The sequence below is a fragment of the Epinephelus moara genome, chromosome 22, assembly GCF_006386435.1.
Source record: "Epinephelus moara isolate mb chromosome 22, YSFRI_EMoa_1.0, whole genome shotgun sequence".
NCBI lineage: Eukaryota > Metazoa > Chordata > Actinopteri > Perciformes > Serranidae > Epinephelus > Epinephelus moara.
The window spans coordinates 10,111,479-10,129,253 of NC_065527.1; the positions used below are offsets into that span (position 1 = coordinate 10,111,479).

Here is a 17,775-nt window from a genome sequence, read left to right on the forward strand (position 1 = left end):
AGAAGGGGAGGAGGCTTGTGCTTTATGGTGAAATGGACTGGTGTGACACTGGGAATGTAAGGTGTGGTCCTGCTCCTGATCTGGATCACTGCTGTATGTTGTCAGAAGTGGCTGCGGAACAACCATGTGACCATGCCGCCATCTTGTTGAGGTCAGGATAAGTAAACAAATACGTTGCATGCCCCCAGTGATGCGAGATAAAGCCAATAAGAGTCTGAAGCACGCACCAGGACTGAGTATGCGGTGCAATTAATTTGCAAAAAAACAGAAGCAACTGTACCCAAAATTAGAATAGCGAGGCAAAGTTGTGTCAGAGGTTATGCAAAAGCAATACAGGGCTGGAGTCAGGTTAGCCTAGCTTAGCATACACACTGAAACCAGGGGGAAACAGCCAGCCTGGCTTCATAAAAAAGACATACCAACCAACACCTCTAAAGTTCACTATTGACATGTTTCTTGTTTGGTTTCAGTATTCCGTACATAAACAGAAATGTCAAGAGAAAATAAAGGTTTGTGGTTTTAAGGGGGAATTATGCACTGGAACTATTTGTAGTTGCACAACATCGGGTACAGCGACTGTGCACAGCTCCCTGGAGTCCTGTCCTTACAGTGAGGTTGCACCATAGCCAGAGATGCTGCATTCGTGCTGAGCGGATGGATACACTTTTATGGATGAATGGACCACACACACAAAAAAAAAATAGTCCCATCATTCCAAGATAGTGGAAGTTGTTAAAGACATAAAAAGTCTATAGGCCGTATAATTATAGGATACACTGTTGTTTACACAATAAACATACTATACATATACACATACAGGATAATAATAGTGCAAAATACTTTCAAGAGAAAAAAATCATGTACACTATAAATACACTGTACATAAAAGCTATACAGAGAGAGCAGTTTGTGGCTCTGAGTTCAGTTATAGTCTTTATTTAAAGTTGTTTCTGGGCTTGGATGTATAGACGTTTAGACGCATGGAGGCAAAGTGCAGTTTTACGGCTGCAGGCTTTCAGCAGTGTTAAAGTTACTATACCATACTCTAATGCCCTATATTAGGATGCTCTGTGTTGTACTGCAATAAAGTTGACCAGGATCCTAAGGGTTAAGTAGGCCCTCTTCAGCTTTTAGCTTTCTCGCTCCTGACAATGGTTTGAAAGCAAAACAAAAAGCTTCAAGCAGAAAAATAGCTGTCTGGCCTTTATAAGGGAAGCCTAACTCTGATGTTACATGCATGTTAATAAAGCCATTAATAAACAGGGCCGCTCATAAACAGGGAAAAGGAGAAAGCTCCCTGGGGTGCAGCCCCTGGGTGGGGGGCCTGTTGAGGTCAGCACTTTAAAGTAAAAATATTCACCGCTACTTATTCAAACAACAATAAAAATAAGCACTGTGCAGAATTTATTGTTGCTTTCGTAAGATATAACCTTATTCATCATGACAATGCTCTCTCCTGAAAATGGTATAAGTAAACTAATTACTTGCTAGAGTGAATTTCCTTGCTATGCCAGGACATACAGGTCAATCTGTGGAAAAGAAAGTTGAAAAAGTGGGAGATGGAAAGGGCTATAACTCCAATAGTGATGAAATGACCAACTTTTTTCAGTCAGCTTAGAAAGCTGCTCCCACCCAGGCTGAAGAGGCAAACAACAGACAAACGTTACAGCTAATGTTACTAGCCAAGAGGTAACCAGTATCAATAAAGGAGCCACCAAGCCCAGTACCACCTGTGAGAAAGAGGATGATAGTGCCCTCTTAGAGACTGAGAAAGTCTCTCTCAGTTTACATCTATCTGTGTACATAAGAAAAGCAAATTTAGGGAAGGCCCAGTCACTGGACTTTTTCAGGGGCTCAGCCATTTCTGTCGGCTAGCCTGTTAATAAAGGGTTACAATCCATCAAGTCTGCAGCTGTAAATGTTATTAAGTTGTTTATAAATGGATATTTGGTCAGAGGTAAAATTCCACTGGAGCAGCAAGTGTCCTGTTGGAGTAATCTTAACATCTGCCAGAGAGAATTTTTAATATCCTGGCAATCCCAAAGTTCTCATTAATAGCTTATAACTGACCTAAACAGCATTAGTAAATGATTTATTAACTATTTATAAAGCCATTAGGTGCAACTAATGGTCCAGTATTCTGGTCCACTGTGTGGAGTTACATGAGGAGGTCTGCAAGGGAACAAGCTACAGTCTTTCAAATTTGGATGCCAGTCTGTGCAAACTGTTGCAACTGTTCGATATGATTTTGTCTTTTCATTATATTTTTCAATCATAATACTGTAAATCGCCTGTCTCAATTAGACATCTGGTCTGGCTGGCAAGCAGTTCTTTATGTAGAAGTTCCTCGGAAGTATAAAACTGGGTTGTTAGCGACCTTAATAATGTGTCCATTCCTGGATTACCCTATAAAATATTCATATTCTTTATGTATGTACGGGTCTGCAGATCAAGGGGATCAAAAGTGTTTTTCATAGAAATTAAAACAAGTTGAGAGTATTGTTTTAACAGGGTAAAGTGGTGTTGTTTTGGTATGCCAGGTGCTGTAATCCTCGGGGGCCATAACTCACTCTCTCTCTGTCTTTTGGAGTGAGTTGAAATCAATGACTCATAATTGATAAATCATCTGAAGCCTAATTTTTATACAAGTAATATTCATATTGGTTTAAATAAACAATTTCTCTGCAACAGTTTTGTGTGAAAAGTCCCACATACACATCTGCCCCAAAGATAAGCTTGTTGAGTTCTGTGATTTGAGCAAATAATAGCCTGGGCTATTAATTGAAGTTGTACGATATATAGGATTCTCAGGAAATGCAGCATACTGAGTGGATTATTCTGTTAAAAATTTTTTTGCAATAGCCTTGAGAGAGTGCTCCCAACATGAGTCACAAAACCAACACAGGTTCACCACAACTTAAATTGTTCAACAATTAAAACAGATCAATTACATAAACTGAACATTACAACTAAATAAATACATGAACAATAGCAACAGAATTCATACTGTAGACCTTGACTAGAAGTGAAGTTAAAACCTGTGAAGCCACTAGAGGGCCCACTGTCCATTTGTAGTCAGCCTGAACAGCTGCTACCACCAACATTTTAACTTCATTCATTGTCTGCTGCCTGAGACCCAGGTTATTACAATGTGTATTATTGCATGGCCTGACTGTGTCTCCGGATGACGATATCCTACCTGTAGGTTACACTGTGGTTTACCAGATAGTGGAACCACATGTAAAGCACATGGCATGCACAGAAATGTTATAATACTGTACCAGTAACCCACAGTCTGTGCTGCATGCCAGGAGTGAAATCGGAAAGCAATGAGATCACCTATTGCTGACAAACAGTAGGTGTTGCAAACAAAATAGGGAATGGAAAATATCAAGTGGGCACAGGTGATAAATAATTTTACTGTCAATATGCAAAGTAGGTCAAGACATCGTATATGGATGCTCTCTATTGTCTCCTCACGTGTCTGTGTAAAAACATATCTCAGCTTGACAATCCAGTTTTTATCATTTAGACATCTCGACAAATTATTCGTATCAGTGTCTTTTAATGAGAAGGTCGAGCTGATTCGTTTACAAGTTGTTTACATCCACCACACTGTCTATGCTTACATACTGTAGGTTAAAGCAGGATAACGCACTGCAATATCGCTGTTACAGTAAAGAGTTATGCACAGCCGATTAGTATCACATTCCTCTCATGTCCCTGGCAATGTTTTTGAATCGTGGCACATTTGAAGTGCAATGACGCTGCAGGCTGAAGAGTTTTCTTTGTCAGAGCATTTGGACTGACGGCGCACAGGGAGCAGACAGTGGAGGGCTGCTCAGGAGTGCATCCGCTCTGATAGAGTAATGACGTTTCTTATCAGCCATCCGCACTGCTGTCACAGCTATGTTTGCCATGTCTTGGGTCTTTGTCATGCACATGCGTGCACAGAAACCCGCTGGTAACCCGGTGTAACACGAAATCGGGACTCTCCGGTACAAATGTAACAACCAGGTTTATCCTGATCCCTGGCTCCAGTCAAGGACAGCGGATTAACCTACCCTATGTTAAAGAATTAATGCAGGAAGCCATTTATGACCCGGTTACTTTAATGAATGTAAACGAACACATTGTTTCTTTAGCCCCATTGGAGTTAACATGGCTCTCCATCCAGACACAGACAACAACACTACTACCAGCCAATCAGATCTCTCTCTGTCTCCGCCGCGGAAATAAACGACCAATCAGCTGCCCGTGTGCTTCCCGTGATAAGCGACGGGGAGCCAATCAGCTGTCTGTCTGGTTCTGCTGGGGAAACGAACAGCCACTCAGCGGTCTGTCTGGGCTACACGGAGTGACGGCCTGGCCAATGAGCGCTCTGTCTGGCTGCACCGAGGGGGTGAGCGTCTGCCGAGGCCCAATCAGCGGCTCAGTGCTGCCTGCCGGTGCCGGGGACTGGTGGTGAGGAGCCGCTGCAGCGCGTCAGGACCGGACCGTGAACCCGGAGACGGTACACACTGAGGCGAAAAGGAGACACAGGTGAGTCCGAGGATGTGAGCGAGGCCTGGCTCCGGCGGGAGATGTTTTGAAATGGCAGCGGCGGGATTCATGTCGCGGCAGGACGGCTAGTTGTTGTGTCGTTTTCCTACCGGTGGATATGCTGATAGACAATAGAGCGGCTTTGCTTTGCTATTTATTGATGCGGGCTGACATGTTGGCGACCAGTAGCCGTCGCCTCGAACTGTTAATTTGCATTTAAAGGTCTGGAGTCGCAGCAGAAACATCATCGGACATCTAAATCCTGCCCGGCTGTTTGTGTTTTGACAATAACCGAGGTGTTAGCGGAGATATTGTGATTACATTGTGATAGAAACGCTGTGCGGAATGCCTCCAATCCCGTTTCATTGTTTGATCCAGAGTCTCTAGGGGTTAACTCAGACTGGAGAAAGAGCCAGGGTCCTCCAAATACTTGTTAACGCTCATTTAAAGAGCACCGGGATTAGATGAGATGTTAGATCGGTTATATTGAAGCAAAGCTGTGTGAAGTGGCGGATTAAAACGCGCTAGGAGGAGGCCGGGGTCGCTGATGGCTCTCAGCAATTAGGTAGAAAAATTCGAAATGCATCAGCCATTTACGTAGAGACTCAACTGGCTCCATATGCACCTAAATGGCTGCCTGGCGCCTGACAGCATAACCAACATTTTACTGTAAGGGCAAGGCTTTATTCAGGCCGAGCGGCTTGTTGTTTCCTGAGCGGCGGATTAACGGAGGTAGATGTCTAGATGACGTTAGAGACCAAACGGGAATCAATATTTAATGTGTGCTGCCTATTATTCTGCAGTATACAGGACCTCATTTTGTGTCTGTTGACCAGAATTGGTCTCTCCCCTGTTGCTGCACTGCTCCTCAAGATTTACATGAGTCACATGCAGATGAATCCACACATGACTGCCATCACTGCCTTTGTGATTGCATTGTCCAAATTTGAATATGTACAGTCTTTGAGATGGAGGGTGACGAAATGAGGTGAGGAGCCAAGGTGTTGTTAATGTTACATTCCTCCACGACAAAAAGACATTTGCAGAAATGGGTAGTTTTAAGTCACAGTCAAGTTTTGTCTTTCACACCAGCTTGGGTAACAAAAAAAACTTTATGTCCCAGGAAAACTGTCTGTTGAAGTGAAAAGATGACAGACAGCAGGAAAGTGGTTGTCATTGCTTCATCGTTTCTTGCCATGAAACCTGCACCCCTTTCACTATCCTCAGCAGTGTATCACTTTCAACCAGCTGTTTGTTTCTAGTGTCGTCTCCTCTCTGGGCTATTTGTATTGCACCTTTTCCACAACAGGGTAAATCATCAAGACACTTTGAATTTAGGACATGGTGCTCACTTCACAAATCTTCATCTAAGCGTGCAAGTAAAGTAGCCCCACAGCCTTTGGTTCTGAGATAAAAGTTGGCAGACCTTGATACACTCAGCCCTCCACTCACATAGTGATAGTGGGTCTGTATGAATGAAAGGTCCCTGCTGTTGAAGAGTGTGAATGAACTGTAGTATTCTCAATGATGGAGTCCTTCCTCTTCCTATTTCCAACTCTGAGTCCCATGGCAGCCCCAGTAGCATACAGATGAAGAGTGCTATACTGTTATGACAGGTTTCTACAGTACCTCCTGAGTATTATAGTGCCATTTTTGAGGAACTTAGTGCATTTAGAGTTTAATGTTTTAATTATTTAGCTGCTCCTCACTGAAACACTGCAGATAATGTAGTTTATAACATATGTACCTGGGCAGTAATTAGGAAGGCTTTTCATTAAAGAGTAAAAAGAAAACTACTGATGCATTAATCTGGCTGTTTTGTAACCCCAACACTGTGTCCCAGTTAGGCTATGAAACCACAGTACTTACTGATCAACCTGGACCATTAATGGATTTTTGAGGGCAGATACAGATATTGATAATTGGGATCATGATAAATCAGCTTATATGAACTTCTTAGAGGACACATAACATAAGCAAATGTTTTCATAAGGAACCCTTTAATTTGGTTATTAAAGAATTATGATTAAAGATATATACTTTGCAGTATAAATGTAAACTTGTTAATGGTAGACAAAATAAGTAGTCTACTTGAGACTGTTTTTTAACAACGTCAAAAATATTATGGGCATTCTATCTATACTATTAAAAAAATGTGTTTAGTGAAATGAGCTGATGTAATTTTGGTTGGACTGAAAACTCCAGACTGTTGGACTAGGAAGGACTTGAAGTGGCAGAAAACTTTTCTGTCGAACATTAAATGTTTATGCCTACACAAACAACAATGGTAGCTAGAGTTCAGAGATAAAATATCCTTAAAGGAATACTTCACCTATAAAACGACAATTTCAATATCAATTACTCACTGCTTGTTACCTTGAACTGGTGACAAAAACTTTGTTTCTCTGGCATGCCTCCACAGTAAACTGAGAATCCAAAAAGGCGAAACATCTTCGTGCACTGAAGTAATTTGGGACCACGTTTAACAAAAGCAGACCTTTACTAAAACATCCGTTTACAATCTCTAACACAACTTGTGTGATATGATTCAAGTCTCATTTATCCTGCATTTTTGCTGTAACATTATGATTTAAAGCATGTCAGTACAAACAGTCTCATTTGTGGCCAGGCAGAGTGCTCGAGCACACGTGGGTGCGCACTACTTCTTTGTGGAAGTGTTTAAAATAGTAAAGTTTTTGTGAACATTTATGTGTTTAGGAGATTCTGAGCATACGACTTGAAAAATGAGACTTGGATTATACTGCACAAGTTGTGTGAGAGTTTGTAAGCGGATGTTTTATATAGTTCTACTGCTGCTAAACATGGTCCCAGTTTACCTCAATTCATGAAGGATGTTAGCCTTTTTGGATTCTCCTACCAAGCTGATGGAAAATACTTTATCAGACACAGAGAAAAGTAGCAGAATGTTTTGAATGATTGACGGTGTACATGGCTCCCAAGCTGTCCATGTAGCCAGTACACTGGGAGGACCAGGGATAAAGCCTATGTGTTCTTAACAGGAAATAGTTTGTGATGGGGACGTCTCATGGACCCGGCCATATACACTGTACAGAGGTGTATGATGCATGAAGCAAATCATTGTATTGAATTTTACAACTGAAAATAATGGTGGGAGCAAATATGCATCTATTTTGCACGTTACAAAAAAGTGGTCAGAGTGGACATCATGTCAGTATGCTTAAAACCAAGTGCTTGTCAAATCATCAACAGCATCTGGGAAGTCCTTTCCAAGGTCAGAATCTGACAATTGTGCACGCTTTCAGTGATTGGCCAGCTGCGTGGACGTGTGATAGTAGGCAAGGTTTAAACTGCTTCTTTTTTTCATTCTTCACACAACTATTTCTGTCACTTTTCATGTAAACAACCGAGTGTGACACTATGAATGGCTACACGGAGGGACTGTCTGGAAGGTGTGTTGCTATCCTGTTTGTACAATTCATGGTGTTGTGACTACAGACACACAAAAGACACAGTTGTTGGAGAGAAATCGGGGAGGCAGCAGGATGCAGCCAGGTGGAGGCTATGACTGCAGGCATTCAGAACATTTAGAAAACATTTTTGGACATGTCAAGGTCACATGACATGTTGCGCAACCTAGTTTGTCTCAGGCAGTCGGAACTCTTAAATTTCTCCAATGTTGACCATGGAATTGGACGTTGTTTAGGTGGCTACCACCCAAAAAAGAAGAGTAAAGTGTTCCAAAAGCAGAACCTGAATCTTGCCAAGCAGAAAATTTCAAGCTTTATGGAGCCAAGATCTCACTGGCTGGTTTGGTGTATGAATTTTTGTTGATTGTTTGTTAAAAGTAAATGGTGGCAAATAAAAAATGCACACTGAATGAAAGAGGTCTTTACAATTGAAATGTGCATGAATATCGAATTAATTTAATTTGCAAAATACCATCTGTATCCTCATAAAATAGAATCAAAATCATTAACAAAACAAAAACTATTTTAAAATAATGAAGCCAGTGGTGTGGAGGAATCTGAATGGCATGAACTTTGATTCTGAACTCATTCATGTTGAGTGTGCGTGGATATTGGAACAGAACTTATTGATTCTTCATCATTTCCAAAAAATCGTTTCTTTTTTGAAACTGAGTCATATCTTTCGAGCTGTCCTAAATCATTTATAGAGTTAACAATCAGGAAGATTTACATTCTGAAATACATTTGAGACCAGACCCTCTCATCAGCTGAACACATTTGGCTCTAACTTCTGGTAAGGTAACATCATTTCACAATGTGTTTCCCCCTCCTTCATACAGTATCACAACTCCTTTTATCATTGCACTCAGTTTCCTGTACAGATCACATCAGTTGACGTCAATGAAGGTTCCTTGTGAAGTTCTTTAACTCAGCCTGAGGCTGATAGGAACCCAAGGGTGACCTGGCTAGGTCAGGTTGGACTCATTTTCACATGCAGATTACCTGACCGGGTTCTTTTAGTGAGGATTTTCCATGTTCTCCCAGTGTCTGCATGGGCCTCTCCCAGATGCGGTGTTGTTCTTCCACAGGGCATAATTGCTGTTGTCTGTGTATTGCCCCAGAGAGACTGAGATGTTGGGGGAGCTTGATGTTTGCTTTGGGGCGGGTTTTGGGTTAAAAAATGTAATTCTAGGGCTGCACAATATATTGTTTCAGCATCGACATTGCGGTGTGGGCACGTGTAATAGCCGAATCGCAGGATGTGTGATTTTTGCTGCTCGATACAAAAGGAAAACATGCCTTCCCCTTTAAGACAGGTTACATGTGTATTTGAACTTCTTTGGTGGTGTTTTGTTTTTAAAAAAGGGCCACGTTTTGTGTTCACTGCAGAGAAGAAATAAAGCATCTGTTAAATGCATGTCAAGACATCTTCCGACCATTTTTATCATAGAGTTGCTGGATTGTAAAAGCTAGTTATCAACTACGAGCCAGGCTAAATTGAGTAAGCTAATTGAGTTAGCCTAAAGAAACCAGAGGTCTCCCACCCACGGTTTGGAGCCGCAAGGCTGGAAAGGTAATGTTCACACTTAAATCACTCAATAAAGGAAGACTGTCTGATAAACAACCAAAGCTCGCCCAGCTAGTAGTTAACCACAACCTGAAAATGAGCGAGGAACAAAAAGGAAGCAACGTGAGAGAGCCCCCTTATTTTAGGTTATTATGCATTATTAATATGACATGTTAGATCATTGACTTCAGCCTGGATTGACAGAAGAGTATTATATGAATACAGTTGTACCTAGCCTAATTCTTCAGAGTAGCAAATCATTTTTCAGCTTTCATTGTTATTTTTTAAAACTTTCTATGCAGACGCACTCCCCTACAAAATCACACCATTAATTGTCGAATAATTAATTATTTCCAGATAGAGCTATTGAAGTAATCTAGTTACAATTCCTGTATTATTTCATATCACAATATAAATCCAAGGAAAAAAATATGGCAATGTTAGTTTTTTCAAAATCATGCAGCTATACCATTGATTGTCAGGCCCAGGATCACACCATAAAGGGTGTCACTTACTGTACCTTGGTGGCATGTTATAAGCTTGACATTGCCTCAAACTCTAGCAAGTGCCTGACATGTGCATCTCTTCATCTAACTAGCTCACTCTTTATTGTTCCACCCTGCTGTATTTAAAACGTGTGCTGATAAAAAAAGTAAGTGCCACAAAATGTCTTTATGCATATCAGTTGTTACTCACTGAGGAGGTCATAACTGGTAAATATGTTGACTAAAGCCACAGGAAGCTGTGGCAGCTTCACAATAAAGTATGCATTGCACTATACTGTTTTTTGAAGTGCTGTTGGTTTCCTCCAAACCCACATTTTTACATCAGACATTTTCGCTTGTCATAATAGGAACAGCACAGGTGTTACTAATAACATGAATGATGGCCTTGCTCTAGTCTCTTTAGCTGCTCCATATGTTCACCAGCTAGTTGCTGTTCTGTCTGCAGTTTGGTGCCGAGCAGGTACAGCTGGGTTTTTAAAGCTTGTAGCTTATTTTCAGCTGGAAACAGAATGGGTAGTACAACCAGAACAGCTAGCTAAAAGAGGCTAAAATACTCACTTTTCACATTAGCAGTGGATCAGTAGGCGATCAGATGACTGAAATGCAAAGATATTGATTGGTGCAGCTTAAAGTATTCTTCAAAATGAAATTATCATTCAAACAATCAACATGATTGCCTCTCACTATATGTATTTAATAGCTTTCTGAAAATGGTAGAATGGGAATGTGAAAAATGATTTGAGCACAGCAGTGACGGAAATTGACGTCCAGGTTGGAAATATTCACTTTTTTTAACCCTGTGTTTGCAATTTTTTTGTAGCTTGCGTGTAGCTACTACCTGGTTGATACCTTTTTATAAAGTGCAGGCCTCACCTGTGTGCTGTTATTGGCTGTGGGCTACACGTTCAGTAATGTCCTGAACACAGCAAATTAAGGAGAAAATAAGAAAATACAGGCAGTAGGCTAGGTCCCTTCAGACACATACACCGCTACACACTGTTAGTGGGTCATTAGTGATGATTGAGAGGGATTTCTTTTGTATAAATATATACAATTTTTTTTAATGAAAATCCTGCATTTTAAAGTCTGACAAAGATTGTATTTTTTTTAGTCCTGTCTTTAGTACCAGACAACCCTTCACAGGATACAAGCCATTCATTACTTTAACCTTGGGATAATCAGTAACTCAGTAACCAGGTAGCACAATAGCACAAACTCCAAAAATCACAAGATTCATAGTTCACAACAGTGTATCATACAGTAAGTGCTCAGTTCAAACCCAAAGAATATAGTCCTTTGCTCTCTTTAATTTCACAGTTCAACAGCAGTCAATTTCTCAGCAGAAAGTGCCTCTTCAGGATCCCAGAAAAAAAAGCTAACCAAAAATACTCAGGATTAGAAATTGGCCTACCAAAACAGAACCAAGTAAACCGTCTTGCGACTCATTGGCAGCTTGAGTATGTTTTCTCTGGATCATCTCGGGGTTGTACTGGAGTTACATCCCGTACAATCTCGGTCTGACATCAATGAGCCTCAGGGGGCAACGGCCAATATTTCGGGACATCTAGTGTAGCAGGCGGATATCTGGGCCAAGACGTTTTCCCTGCGCTGGTCATATCGGCTAATCTTCCTAAACAGATGTCTGCATGCCAATGGGTTCCACTTGGACTGACTTGCTACTTGGACTACAAACATAAACTAGAACACTATGATACAAAAGTCTTGTCCCGTTGCACACAGATTCTACATACATATGTAAATATGTGTTCATAGAGATTACCTCCCATAGTTTGGACAGTATGCTGCAGTTGGCTCCAGGAAACGGTCGGCCGGTTTGCTAGCTGATTAACGAAGTGGGGGATAAAGTTGGAGAATAATGTAGCATTGTAAAATGGAGGACCTCCAACTGCCAATCATTGGCAAGCAAACTGGACATCACTCTGTAGACGGTGAGATGGTTGTGAGTGGATGTGCACTTTGCCGGCATAGTTTTTGCTTGAGCTGGCGCGGTAGAATTGGTGGGTGGGCATGTGTGATGTAGGGGCTTGTGTGAGGTAAGAAGCTTCACTTTGTAACAACAGTGCGCATTTAGAGTGGACTGAGTGTTTCTGTAGTTCTAACAACTCCAACAGTGTGAGTCGTCCTCTCTCTAGCTGATTGCATCACATCAGTTTCAGGAGTCGGACCCCTCCAGTTACCTTTCAGATCATACCAAAGGTTATAATTTACACTGATGAACTTAATCGTTTTGAATCAGAAACCTCAGTATTTGGAACATGTAGCTGAAAAACAAGGTGTGCCAGAGTCAGTAGGCAACATTTAGTTGTACATATTTAATTAACATTACATACCTTGTGTTGCTACCTAAGTATTGGTTTGCGCTCTGTGTCAGTGGGTACCCAACACTGAAGGGCTCGGATCACGGCCAGAAAACTCGATGGGGACATCCCTATATGAGAGGTAGTTTTATTTTAAATCTTAAATGCTGATTTTTTTTTTTATCCTTACTCACATGATTATTATGTGATTATGTGGGAATGTATGGAATTGCACACTCATTTCTGTAACACTTGAAGAGTCATATTTGATGTGTAACCAATCTGGAGACCTGCTGTGTCACAGTAAAGTTGGATTCTCTTGCAAAGAGTGTAAAAGAGTCTGTCTGCATTACTTTGTGTTTGAGATGAGAGAAATCTGCATAATCAGCTTGTAACATTTTTGAGTGGGTGCAGGTAATACCTGTAAGTTGGCACTTATTGATGTCCGTGCTTTTTAATGAATGCATGTAGCAGGGAGTGGTGTGCACTTGCTGTAGTAAAATAAAAAGGGGACTGGGGGAAATGTTTGCTGTTTGATTATTCTCAGAGTCGGTTGTAGAAATGGCCCAGCAGTCAGTGGCAGTGCAGCTGTGACTAATCCAGCCGGTGAATAAGCAGTGTGCAGATCATTGCTGCATTGCTGTGCTGCATTTAGCCAGGTGCTGCACAAGGTCACCCCAGTCAACTTGTCTGAATGCAATCGTCCCAGTACTCACTGTACACAGCCAGCATCATGGTGTTTCTGCAGTCGTACCTGACGGGATCTTTAATGACCATTTTAATTTGATCGTGACGAAACACGGACAGTGTCTTCATGAAAGCTCTCCTGGAGATTTTGATTAGTAATATTATGACGATGGGATCCTGTTATCATACAGATGATTTGCAGTGGATGTTCTTCTATTCTGCACGTGGTGGAAAGTCAGACATGTACCACTAACAGCAGAAAGAGTCATGTTTTTAGAAGAGGGGCATGAGCCATACATAGAATACATAAAAATATACAGGAGGCTTTAAAAAGCATTTCTCATGCAGTGTCACTTTGTTTTTCCCCCTACCCACATTTAGCATGTATGTGCTGTTTATACACATGTACCAGTAATTCATAGTGGCTTTAAAATAGTTTATAGAGAAGGACTATTTTTAATGTTGGAGCCCAGCAGGTGCACATCAGAGAAGTAGTAGAAGTTATTTTTTGGCAAAAAAAAAAAAAAAAGTATAGTTTGCGCTCTTGAATAATAACTTGTGCACACCGATGAGTTGATTCATGCTGACAAATGAAATAACTCATAAAGTGCATTCGAATGTCAGCAGGAACTGAAGTTGGAGATGGTTGTGTGGCTACTCTTGTCAGTTTTGGAGGAGCTCCTGGCTGACAAGCAATTGACTGTTGGTACTAATGTGCCCTCAGACACGAAATTCATTCCTTCATATTAATACTGTTGGGCTATCACATTTCTTACAGTTGTCAAGTTACTAATTTGTGCACCAGTTATAAATGTTGCATAGATGTTTGCAAATTCTCTTCATACAATTGCAGCGTATACTTTTATGTCCTTCCAACTGCATCATACTGTGCTTTGTTAAAGAAGTGCTAATAACTACTAAATGGTGAGGACAAAAAAACTGCACAACACAGGGTCACACAACAAAATGCAGTTGTAGTCCCTCTACGCTAGGAGTGTTGCGTTACACAAAATTCATGGTTCAGTACCTCAGTTTGGGGTTTTCATGAATCAGGCAATACTTTTTTTTCATTTATTTTGAAAAATGTAAACATTCAGTGGTAGTTCATTGACCATAATTCTTACTGTAAGAGTTAGGGCGCCCACATTTTGCGCTTGCTCACAGAGCAGGTACAACAGTCTCATTAAAATGCACACATGAAAGCACATCGTAGCAGGGCTCAAGCATGTTAACCACATGCTTTCATTTGGTATTCTCTGACGTCAGTTACAGGATATGCGAGTTTGGTTGCAAAAACGCAGCAATAAACACTGCTTAGCTTTAGTTATTGTTTTGGCACGGTCTGAATCTGCAGTGGAGGGCTGCCTGAACACTGTTGGTCTGTTTTGTCTCATCCCACTAACTGACACATGCGGGTGATGCTGTCATATATTAAATGTTTGTAGTGTATCCACAGATACACCCGACTTCAGTGGAATAATGTCGGCACACACATAGACACAAATTATTGCCCATTGAGCTTGAATATCCTTGGTTGACTAGCATGCTACCGCTGATAGACAGTTTTAGGTGCAGTACCAAAACTTTCCGTGGAAAACTCCACTCCGGACTTTGCGAGTAGTTGACATACATAGACTATGCTTACTAAATCGGAACCAAACCAGCAGTACAAAGTACCGTTCATCCATTCAACTTAACTTTTAGGATGATTGAAGTTTTACATTGCACAACGTGTGATACACATTTATAGCTTGCATAATTATTATACTTATTATAGGGGGTATGTTGAAGGCAGCACTGTTACAACATGTCTTAACCAAATAAGAATATTAGGCCAAGAGTAAATCTGACAGTTTATGGAAAATGTCTAATATCAGAAGACTAATTTAGGCTAATTAAGAGATAATGATGTGACGTTTCGTCGTGAATTGTCTGTTAAATACAGGTGCATTCACTTCTTACCTTTTACTAGAGGAGGACATCTGTGTTGAAACTTACTAGTCATGTCGACAAAAAATAAAGGTTGTTCCTTTGTTTTTTCGCGTGCATAATTTGCTCTCTTCTGTCAGGCTCGGTCATGACCTGTTCATAGTATTGCAAAGTCACGCATGGTTGTATCACATTATGACAGAAAACTAGTAGTTGTAGTTATAAAGTATGAGATAATGTATGCATAGCATTAATCTTATTTGCATTAACACAAAAGACACTTACAGTTCTCTGATATACTGACCTCAGACCAGCTTTCACAACTGGAGCTTGCTGCACTGTGGTCTGTTAAAAGTAGCTGTTAGCACTGTTTGAAAGCCATTTTCCAACAGTGGTAAAAAAAGTTAGGCCAGGGATGTTTTTTGTGTCATCTGAATCTCCCGCTTTAGCTTCAGCCATTACTCTGCTATGGACAGAATCATGAATGGGCGTGGCTGCGGTAGGGTAACAAGAGTGCCAGTAGACCTTCGATCAGCAGACCACCAGCCTCTTTACACATCGGACATGATTGCATAAAATGATTAAAGTAGTGCCTTTAATGTATCAAAATGTAATAAGCAAAAATGGGAGAATTTTAAAAGTGAAAAGTAAGCTGCATTAAAATCACACCAACAAGTAATTTGCGGCACAAAAGTTACTGAAGAGTACACGTAATGGAGTAAATGTAACTTTTTACCACCCACCATCCATTTCATTGTTCAGTAACAGATCTCCTGTGATGTAGTGGGATGTGTACCTAAAAATAGCAGCTGTAACATTTGCACCATATGTAAACAAACACCAGCATCCAACAATGATGCATTCGCCCCAGAAATACCCAGAATTCAGTGTGATGTGACAGTGAATATGTGTAATTCAGTGTCAGGGATTAGTGTAGCTAATAACGCCGTGCTGAGGAGCATCGTGTTGATTGTCTTTGGCATATTTCTGTCTCTGCTGTGTATTGATACTCCTCCTGACTGCCACATTCGGCCCCATTTTAAGATGTCTGTGCTACCTCTGTGTGCCTCGCTCTGACTCAATGTCTCATGTTCCCGCTGCTTTTTTTCTTTCTTCTTTTTCTCTCGTTTGGCTGGTGAAACCGTGTCTGCTCCACCCTGTGGTCTGAAGTTCTGCACTCAGTCTTTTCTTGTCAAAGTGCCAGCTCTTAAAGGGAGATATTTTCCTCTTTCTGCTCTGAAAACACCGGGGCTGCTCCTCCTCCTCCTACTCCTCCTTCTCCTCACCTCCCACCCTGGCTCTGTCTCTCTGACTGTCTTACTGTGTGACGTTTTGACCACTAACGGCTACATATTAAGAGATAATTCCATACCCTGAGGTCACAAACCGGCTCAGACTGGCTCAATGCGTTTTGACTGCACTCTGTTCCCTGGGCAAAAATAAATAAATAAAAAAACAGAAAAAATATTACGTCTGTGCTTTTTTAAAGGAACATGAGACTAATTTGCAGCAGGAGAGTCACAGCAGCAACAACAAGAAACACACACCTCTGTTGTCTGACAATAAGGAATAATTAGTGACTTTTTTTTTCTTCTGTAAATAGTTTTTCTGACTTCACCTCAGGGAACCAAAAACACATTTACATTTTTACGGATAGTTTTTCTCTTCCTTGCCTTTCATAAAAGGAATGCTTCTCTTTCACATTAACACAAAGGATCACAGTAGTCCAGCCGACTGCTTTATGAACAACAGATCATAGGACTTTTATGAAATAACTGTGATTATTTTTTTATAAATTAAACTCCACGCCTGCGTTGGTGCTCTGCATTGTGTTAAACAAAATAAGTTTGTATCAAGCATAATCATATGTAGATAAAGCTCCTGACTATGTTGGTCTTTTTGAATAGGATATAGACAGTCCATTTGTAATTATTTCAAAAATTTACAACAAAATTACACAGCTATGTTTCTTGATCGTGTCCTAATAAGAGAGCAATAACCAGTTATTTTAGTTACAGCTGACTCAACCTGCCAAACACAGCTGCTTTTTTGGACAGAGAAATAGATGGTTGCTGGCTGTACTTGCATGTTTTCAAGATTTTGCCAAGTAATTGTAAAAAAAAAATCCAATTTAAGTGTGGCTCTTGAAGGCCCAGACACACCACACCAACCTCAGAGAACTAGTGGTGATGAGCGCCCCCTGCTGTGTTGCCTCACATTGCCTGTGTCTTGGCCAAAAAGTTGCACATGAACACATCACAGAGACTTAAACCAATAGCCAACCAGCACATATGTTATGCACTTGCGTGAGAGGAAATAACTCTCAAACAGGAGCTGTCTGTATTCGTTGTTCACAAAGGGTAACCAGAAGACCTTCTTGCCACTAATATCAAAGTATTTTTACCGTGCTGCAGTGAACAATTACACAAACTATTTCTGCTAAAGAGCTCAAATAATCTTATCTTATGTAGCAAGTTTGCTTTGGTCTCACTCCCTCTTGACTTTAGCTCTTTGTTTACTTTCCTCACTTACATATTCTCGTGCGCTGAGCTAAAATGATTTTATTCACCAACAGGCTCTGCAGTCACCGATGCCAATTCAGCAGCGAGAAAAAAGTCGCTTAGTGTAGACAAGGGCCAACGGTGCGGGATGCGCTGCAGTGCAAGAGCCAGGGACGCTCACCAACAGCCCAACATTGACTGACGGTGTCAGGGCCTTTACAATTTTAAAATAGCTGTTTTAATATTGTGCTTTCAATGTCAAAATAGTTAATGGTT

The 17,775-nt window shown here is 40.9% G+C and overlaps 1 protein-coding gene across 1 annotated transcript in view; it reads left to right on the top strand.

Annotated features, from left to right (window-relative positions):
* The first annotated feature begins 4,402 nt into the window (after window positions 1-4,402).
* gatad2b (GATA zinc finger domain containing 2B) overlaps window positions 4,403-17,775 on the top strand; it is a 51,873-nt gene continuing 38,500 nt past the window's right edge. The window contains exon 1 of the mRNA XM_050034248.1: window positions 4,403-4,542. The gene's annotated coding sequence lies outside the window, so the exon portion shown is untranslated. The remainder of the gene's footprint in view (window positions 4,543-17,775) is intronic.